Source organism: Myxocyprinus asiaticus, chromosome 39 (assembly GCF_019703515.2).
Source record: "Myxocyprinus asiaticus isolate MX2 ecotype Aquarium Trade chromosome 39, UBuf_Myxa_2, whole genome shotgun sequence".
Lineage (NCBI taxonomy): Eukaryota > Metazoa > Chordata > Actinopteri > Cypriniformes > Catostomidae > Myxocyprinus > Myxocyprinus asiaticus.
The window spans coordinates 3,449,401-3,459,198 of NC_059382.1; positions in this window are offsets into that span (position 1 = coordinate 3,449,401).

Consider the following 9,798-nt stretch of genomic DNA (forward strand, 5'->3'; position numbering starts at 1 on the left):
CAATTTCCAGAATATTACGTACGAGGGACATAAAGTGATGGCACAAAGGGGAAAAAATAAAATAAAGGGAGAAAAAACTTATCCCAATATTGTATCTCCATTCATAATAGACTTCATAATCTTATTTATTATCTGGGATGGCTTAAAGGCTTTTTTGTTTATTTTAAGTTTACACAGAGAATCAGCAAATCCTTTTATCTCAGAGTGAAATAAAATAAAGTTAGGTTTAGATGCTATCATTCTGGATTTGTGGATATTATATTTTCCCAACAAGCACAGGATTTTGACAGCATTGTCTAAGAGAACAGAGCCAGTGTTACAGAATAGAAACAGGACCAACACACACTCATGGCAAAATCGTCAGGATTTGTACGACTTTTCTAAATTTGGCTAATACGTATAATATCGTGCGACTCGTTTGAATTTCTATGACTTTCACTTCATGCCAATGACGTCGCTGGACATCGTTTCCATCTAATAAGCGACAATTACTTGCTTCTGTCACACACAACAGCTTCCTATCATGTTTACACACTCTACTGATTGGTTAAGATTAGATAAGGGGTTTGGGTAATGGCATAATATTAATAAGTATGTCCTTAACGCCTCGTGCACGGAACCTGCGCTTACTTCCACATTAGGCACTCGGGAATTTGCACGTGATGAAGTCATAAGAGTTTATGCGAACAACATCATGTGAGACCATACGAAACAGCCAACTCATAAATTATGTACGAAGTTTCATGAGATCGGTTTGAACAGGATCATTTCTTCTTTGATGTCAATTAGATTATTAAAGGAATTAAAAATAAGTATTGCGATCTCAGTCCAGAATGAAAAGGAACATCTAAAAAATAGATGAGGCACCGATTCAAATTCAGAATCACAAAAAGAACATTCCAGTTGAATTTACATAAATGTATAGTCCAGGTGTTATGAAAAGATACTGAAAGATTACTTTGTTGACATAAAACCATTGCTTTTGGAGCAAAACTGGTCGTAGAAAGTAATGTTTTTCTAATATGTATGTTGTTGCACATACAATCTAAAAGATCTACTCCACCTATCATCAAACAAGGTGGTTCTTCCTTTTGTGATGAATACTGTAGCGAGGATTTAATAAGATGAAGCTTAATTGATATGCCATTAATCACCCTTGAAATCTCAATACGAGTGACATTAACATTATTTAAAAAAAAATCTTAACTAATTGGATTCCCGCTATTGTCAATAAAGTTGGAAATAAAAATAATATTCTTCTCAGCACAACTTTTGTTAAATATGGTCCTGTTTCTATGCAAAACATACTGATTGTTCAATACAATACATCAATGAGGTGAAAAGTTATGCTTGAAAGCGAACTTCTATGAGTCCAATGCTTGCTTGTGGAAATTAGCTAGTTTGATGGGCAATTTGTTACAGTTAAAATTGCTAATCTACGCCCCTGCTATTCCCACAATAAGAGCACACATGATCTCTCACAACAGTGTGTATTTTATGATGATCTTTCAAACAGTGCAGCCATGAAAAACTCTTTCCACAAAATGAACACGAGTGAGGCCTTGCATGAACATTCATGTGGTTTCTTAGAACTGATGCTGAAGTAAAACTTTCCCCACACTCATCACGGTGAAAAGGCCTAAGACCAGAGTGAGAGCATAGATGATCTTTGAGACTATCTTGGCATATGAATTTGTTTTCCACACTAAGGGCATGTAAAAGGCTTTTCTTTAGTATGAGTTTGTGTGTGGACCTTAAGAGACTGTTTACATCTAAAACTTTTTCCACACTGAGTACATGTGTAAGGTTTCTCGCCGATGTGAATTCTTAAGTGTATCTCTAGGTTTGCTTTACATGTGAAACTCTTTCCACACTGAGAGCAGGTAACAAGGTTTATGTCCTGGTTTTTTGCCACTTCTGAAATTATAAGGCTTCTGAAACTTATGTTTTTCCACCACTTCATTTAGTTTTTGACATTCCTCTTTTTCTACCATGTCTAAAAGTTTGACATATTAAATCATTGCAAATCAAATCAGGAGAGACAAATGTGATGGAAAGTAAAAGTGAACTCAAAAGTTATTTATTAAAAAGCTTCCTGCTTCGCTACTGTTCGGACACTCTTGCTTACTGCTCCATGCTTTGCTACCTTGCTTTTGCAGTTTAACCTCTTATTTTCATATCAGCAATTCAGCACAGTGCTCAAACTACCTAATTTGGCACCCACACTAAAACCAGAGGACTTTTGGGACTGAAATATTGCTACAAAAATGGATTTTCTGTCAAAGCGATCTACCAGCCTCCTACTACCGGCAGTTTACAATTCTGAAACGGGACAACACAGCTGCCTTCACACGAGAAAGAAAATACCTCCCTTCGGCTCAAACTCTACTTGCTGCTCAAACTGCCACAAACTTCTACAAAAGATTGCAGTTCTTGAAAAAAGTTACTTGCGGTTCTGCCACCCCAGATGGAACACACAGGAGAGCATCACCATGGACCCATGATTATTACAGCCGGTGAATCTAATGTACCTCGACGGAGCCTAGATAAACCAGCAGAACAGTTGCCAAAAGTAACTGGTGAAAGTGAGAGCACAAACTGATGGCATAAGCAGGGAGTTAGATTCAAAGGTGCTTGAGACATCAGATTGTCACGAGTATCACATAATCATCCACCCCAGATACGGCTATGACCCGACTACCCAATACTGGTATTCTTCCACCCCGAGAGATTTGAACCTCTAATGTATGTGGATGAAGATATCCAGAATGAAATCGGACAAAGATCACATCAGTCAGTTGCTAACATTGAAGCTGGCTGCCGCTCAAGGGTGAGCAGGCATTGGTGCACTGCTGAGATTACAGCCGAGCCCAGCACTCTGATATTGGGTGACTTCATCATCAGAAACATTGGTAACAGGGATACCACTACTTGCTGCCTTCCTCGAGCAATGGTTTCTGATGTAAACAAGGAACTTCAGAACATTCTGATGAATCATAAGACTGTAAATGGGTGTGGTGATGGGGGCGTGGCCGAGCGACATCTGTGGAGAGCGAGGCAGAGAGAGTCAGTACGGTAAGGATTGACACCTGTGGGAAATCACCGCTAACAGCTGTTTTGTGTCTGCAGTGAGAGCGGAGAGGGATTTAAAGGGCAATCCAGACCGCCAGAGGGGAGAGAGAGAGCCGAGCTTGAAGCTGTGCGTGTGTGCTGAAAAGCAAATATTTGAGTTGGTGCTTATAGCTGAAAAGCGATCTTTTCTGTTAATAAAATGTTGACGTTGGCATGTTCACCCAGCTCCCGTTTCCTCTTTACATGACCGAACGAACCTGTTACTGTCAGGTTATTGTACATGTGGGGAAAAATTATATTCAGAAGGAGCAGTCACAACTTCTTAAGAGGGATTTCAATTAACTCTTTGAAACACTTCAGTTCAGTCATTCATCAGTGGACTGCTCCCAGTGCGAGGAACAAATATGTTTTCTCGGTTGCTAAGTCTAAACACTTGGCTGCACAAAACCTGAGACAAGAGAGGACTGAACTACATTGATAACTTCAATCTTTTCTGGAGTCAGTGAGAACTGTTTAAATCAGATGGCCTCCATCCAAACAAACTTGGTGCAAAAGTGCTAAAGGACAATATCTACTTTTCCCTCCTTCATCCTTCTGCATCGTGCACAAATCCACTCAAACTGGATGGCACACAAACACCACCGCAGTGTCAGGGTGACCACAGGGGTGCATTTCAGTGCCTGTATGGACATTTGATCAATAGCACAGCACAGCCACAACATTCACAGCTCAGGGATACAATCCAGGCTGAGCCCCACACACAGAGCATACCACAGTCGGACTGTGACGACTTAGAACAACTCCAAGATACAGGACCCCAGGACGAATTCCTGGAAAAAAATTGAGCCAAGATAACATACTTCAGCCTCCAAAAACACACTTTCTCACTCTCGCCAACATCTCCACTTCTGAGCTTCTCTGAGAAAATGGAGGAACTAGTGTATGCTGGAAGAAATCTCTCCCACTCTTTTGCTGCAAGCCCCCAGATAACAACCAAAAAATGGCAGGCCCCTCTACCACCAAAGCCTGCAGATCCAGCTCACCCTCCCCCTCCTTCAGAGAGAGCTGCCACAAACGTCCTTCTTCTGCTCTCGGTGAACAACAAACAACTGATAACAGCTCTCAGTGATATGTGTCGGGTCCCCGCTACGGAAGCAGCAACATTCACAAATGTACACTGAACAAGTAGGAACCCAATGTGCCTGTAACCTTCTCTGTATCTGTTCGATTGAGTGATATAAAGACAAAGGTATTCTCAAGACATATGGTAAACCTATCTAATCTGTTGCTTAATAGTTGTCAATCTGATATTGCTGGGGTGCCAAAAACCGATACTGTCAAGTTAGCACTTTCAAAAATCCACTCACTAAAGAACAAGTCGTTTCTGGTCAATGACCTCAACACCACAAACAACCTGGATTTTATGTTTCTAAATGAGACTTGGTTAGATAACAGCTGCAGTGCAACAGTCCTCAATGAATTAGCCCCTCCAAACTTTACATTTATTGGTGTCTGCAGAGCTGTCAGGAGAGGTGGAGGATTAGTTGCAATATTTAAAGATGTCTTTCAATGCAAGCGTCACTTGGTGATTACTTGACCTTTGAATATCAAAGTATTGTACTAAAAGGTGCTCCACGCATTCTATTTATAATTATTTATAGGCCTCCAAAATACTCTCCAGCCTTTGTTGATGATTTTACAGTACTGTTATTTACATTTATTCTTTTGGCAGATGCTTTTATCCAAAGTGACTTACAAAAGAGGAATACATTATAAGTGAATCATCTTAAGGAGACAGTGGTACGAAAAGTGCTGTATTACAAAGTTTCACTAGCATCAGAATAGTAGTATACAAGACAGATAAAAGTGCAACAAGAATGTTTTTTTGTTTTTGTTTTGTGACTGGTTAAGTGCTCATGGAAAAGATGTGTTTTTAGCCGTTTTTTGAAGACAGAGAGTGAGTCAGCTTCACGAATGGAGTTGGGAAGTTCATTCCACCAACGTGGTAAAGTGAAACCGAAAGTCTGGGAAAGTATTTTGGTGCCTTTTTGTGTTGGTACAACAAGGCGACGTTCCTTAGCCGACCGCAGGCTTCTAGTGGGCGCGTAGCTCTGCAGAAGTGATTTTAGATATGCTGGAGCAGACCCAGTGACTGTTCTGTATGCCAGCATCAGAGCCTTGAATTTGATACGTGCATCAACTGGCAGCCATTGAAGAGAGACAAGGAGTGGTGTAACATGCGCTCTCTTTGGTTCATTAAAGCCCAGACGTGCTGCTGCATTCTGGATCATTTGCAGGGGTCTAATTGTGCATGCAGGGAGGCCTGCAATGTGAGCGTTACAGTAGTCCAGTCTAGTTATGACAAGTGACTGAACAAGAAGTTGTGTTGCACGTTCAGGGAGGAAGGGTCTTATCTTCCTGAAATTGTAGAGTGCAAATCTACATGATCGTGCTGTCTTTGAGATGCGGTCTGTGAAATCGAGTTGATTATCGATGGTTACCCCTAGATTTCTGTTATCAGCAACTTCCTCTGAATTTGACTGTTTTGTTATTGCTGGGGATTTCAACATTGATATAGATAATCCTGAACAAAACACTGCAAAATAATTCACAACGATTTTAAACACTTTTTATCTGACTCAGCATGTAGATGGACACACACACAATCGTGGACACACTCTGGATTTGCTCATTAGCAAGGGTCTGGACATTTCATCCACTCTTATTAAGAATGTAGCGTTATCCGGCCGTTTCTGTATTTTCTTTGATATACTGATTTCTCCTGTCACTGAAGTTAGATCTGTCTCTGTCAAAAAGAGGTACATAAATGAGAATACTAGTGTGCAATTTATGAAGCTTATGTCTATATGACACCAAAGATATCCGCAGACGGTGTTGATGTTCTCCTCGATAACTTTAACTCAAAAGTTAAAAATGCTTTTGATGGCATTGCTCCTGTAAAGGTCAGGACGTTCACTGGCAGGCGTAAAGCACCTTGGAGAAACACAACAGCAGTACAAAGCATGAAAAGAAAATGCAGGAAAGCAGAACGAATGTGGAGGAAAGTCCATTATAACATCTCCAAAGACAACCTTCATGCTTTCAATTTGGAACTAGGCACAGCTAGACAGACTCTCTTCTCAAACATTATAAACGGCAACATAAACAACACCCACACTCTTTTTGCTACTGTATAGAGACTGACTAACCCCCCAACACAGGTTCCCTGTGAAATGCTGTTTGACAGCAAATGCAACGAGTTTGCATCTTTTTTCATGAAGAAGATCAATGATATTAGAATGACGATCAGCTTGTCCACATGTTGCACTGAGGTTAGACAGCACCCACCACAAAAACGTAAGAATTTAGTTAGGTTGGGAGGCCTGGGTAGCTCAGCGAGTAAAGACGCTGACCACCACCCCTGGAGTCGCAAGTTCGAATCCAGGGTGTACTGAGTGACTCAAGCCAGGTCTCCTAAGCAACAAAATTGGCCCGGTTGTTAGGGAGGGTAGAGTTACATGGGGTAACCTCCTCGTAGTCACCATAATGTGGTTCTTGCTCTCGGAGTGGCGAGTTGTGCGTGGATGACGTGGAGTCCTCCGCCACCCAGATTGAGATGAGTCATTAAGCCATAACGAGGACTTAGAGCGCATTGGGAATTGGGCATTCCAAATTGGGGAGAAAAGGGGAGAGGAAAAACAAAAAGAATTTAGGTTAAGCCTCCCCCGGGCCCTGGGCTAGCTCATGAATATTAATTAAAAAACCAGCTCTACACAGGTTAACCAACATCATAATAAGCTTATTAATATTCATTAGCCTAAATATTCACTCTAGACCCAGAGAGTCACAAACTACCAACATACAGTATATGATCACAGAAGACTCGCCAATTACACGTATGTCATTGTCTCAAATAAATCTCTGAAACCCAAAAGGTGCAGGGGATCGTCATGCTCTGTTTACATTGTCATCGTACAGTTCAGTCTGTTACAATTCACTGACGTCCTCAGCTGATTTTGATTAGGCTGATCTCTGAAAACAAACTCTCTCTGGTTTAAGGGTGAATTCAATTATAAGCGCTAAGTGTATGGAGCCAATTCAGACCAGTAATGCATATAAATACATATTTTTATAACGTGAACCAACATCCTCATGTGATTTTTTTTCGATGTTAAAATAATATCTCTTATCGCAGAGACAATTATAGCCTACAGTAAGTAAGCTATTTGTAGGTTGATTTCCCCTGAAGACTGTAAACACAGGCTCTGTAGTGCTCTCAAAATTTTGTTCCCTTAGTTTGAGTGACATGTCAACTTCTGGCTCAACCAACTGCGTGACTTTGGGGCAGGAGTATCTGTAATACACTGTTTAGCTGTGAATTGACTAGTTTTTGCTAACAATAGCAGACTAAGAGTAGCAAGAGTGTTCAAATTACAGAGTTTGGTGGCGCTGAAATTACACAGTTCATATTAAAATTCATATTTGATCTTGTGCACCCTAGTGGTGGGGTGCTGGGCTGCAGCCCAGGTTGCCCATTGGGTTAACACAGCCCAGTACATTACAGCATCTAAACACATCGACCTGCTGTCTTGACATTCACCCCACATCATTTTTCACAAATGTATTTAACTCAATACCTCAGTCCTTTCAGGCATGTTGAAGTCCCTAAAAGCTGCAGTTGTTTAGCCCCTTCTAAAAAAGAACAATCTGAATAACTAAAAACCCAATTTCAAATCTTCCTTTCATAGGCAAGATCATTGAAAATGTTGTTTTCAATCAGCTGAATATGACCTTAAACTCAAATGGCTACTTGGACAATTTCCAGTCTGGTTTCCAACAGCATCATAGCACAGAGACAGCGCTCATAAAGATTCTTAATGGTATTCAGTTAAACATTGATTCAGGCAAAATATCAGTGCTGGTATTACTGGATCTTAGTGCTGCTTTTGACACTGTTGACCACAACATTCTCCTAGACAGACTGGAAAATTTCTGGGATGGTCCACAGCTGGTTCAGGTCATCCCTAGAAGGGAGGGGTTACTATGTGAACATAGGCAACTATGATTCTGAGTGGACATCCATGAAGTGTGGAGTCCCACAAGGCTCAATTCTTGCACCGCTCCTGTTCAACCTGTATATGCTCCCACCAGGCCAAATTATGAAAAATGCCAAATTGCATACCATAGCTATGAAGATGACACCCAGATTTACATAGCCCTAACGACTACAGCCCCACAGACTCTCTGTGCCGGGGCACTGACTAAATGAACAGTTGGATGTGCCTAAACTTTCTTCAATTAAACAAAGACAAGACAGAGGTCATTGTATTTGGCAACAAAGGTGAAATTCCAAAGGTGAACATGTACCTTGACTCCAGGAGTTTAAAGAATCTTGGTGTCATTTTGGAGTCAGACCTTAGTTTCAGTAGTCACATCAAAGCAATAACTAAATCAGCATACTATCATCTAAAAATATAACCAGAATAAGACATTTTGTATCCAGTCAAGACTTAGAGAGACTTGTTCGTGCGTTCATCACCAGTAGGGTAGACTACTGCAATGGACTTCTCACTGGGCTTCCCAACAAAAACATTAGACACCTGCAGCTCATTCAGAATGCTGCTGCCAGGATTCTCACCTGAACAAAAAAATCTAAGCATTTCACTCCAGTCCTCAGGTCTTTACATTGGCTTCCATTTACATTTAGAATTGATTTTCAGGTACTATTACTCATTTATAAATCAGTCAATGGCCTAGGACCTAAACACATTGCAGATATGCTTGTTGAATATAAACCTAACAGACATCTCAGATCATTAGAATCAAGTCAGTCAGAAATACAGAGGGTTCAGTCAAAACAAGGTGAGACAACATTTAGCTATTATGCCACCCACAGCTGGTACCAGCTTCCAGGAGAAGTCAGGGGTGCTCCAACAGAAGCCACATTCAAATCAAAATCAAATCATATATATATGAGGGAATTAGTCACAATAATTTTTTCAACATCATGCCACATATGGTGTAAATTGGGCTTAACTTGTATTTAACCTGGAGCATTTCTTTAATTCATGCATTTATTTCAGAACATTGTTTGCTTCAAAATCTCCTTACTAACATATGGATGATGAAATACCAAAATTAAAAGAACTGAAAACAGAGACCCAAATATGAAAATAAATACAGATTTTGTTCCCCCATTACCAACAATAAATGTTAAAATACCTTTCAAAAGTTTTAAATGTGCTTAATGTGGCTGTAAATACAGAAATTGACATGAAATTTTCCATTGAAATTATAGGAGAAGAAACTGAGTCAAACACCTGAATTTCACCTCCAGTTGCCTTCAAGTGGACCTGGGAAGCTCCTACGTCCGACTTGGGCTTTCATTATTACAACATTTGATACATTTAAGTCAGAAAAAAATATAAAAATAATTTTGAACTGAAAATGTTCAACACAAAAAGGTGTGTATACAAGTAACTGTTTTATGTGAATTGCATTTTTTTGTGTATTTTCTGATCATTTAATACATTGACCTATTAAGGCCTGCTGCAGTTTACTACAATGCGGAGATACAATGTACAATCTATTATGATACAAGAAATTAGCACATCACACACTAGAAATACTAGTACGACAAAAATGATCTCATAGATACATTTTCATCTACACTGAGTATTTTTGAATGTTTAACACTATAGCACTTTTAGTTAGTTAGTTAGTATC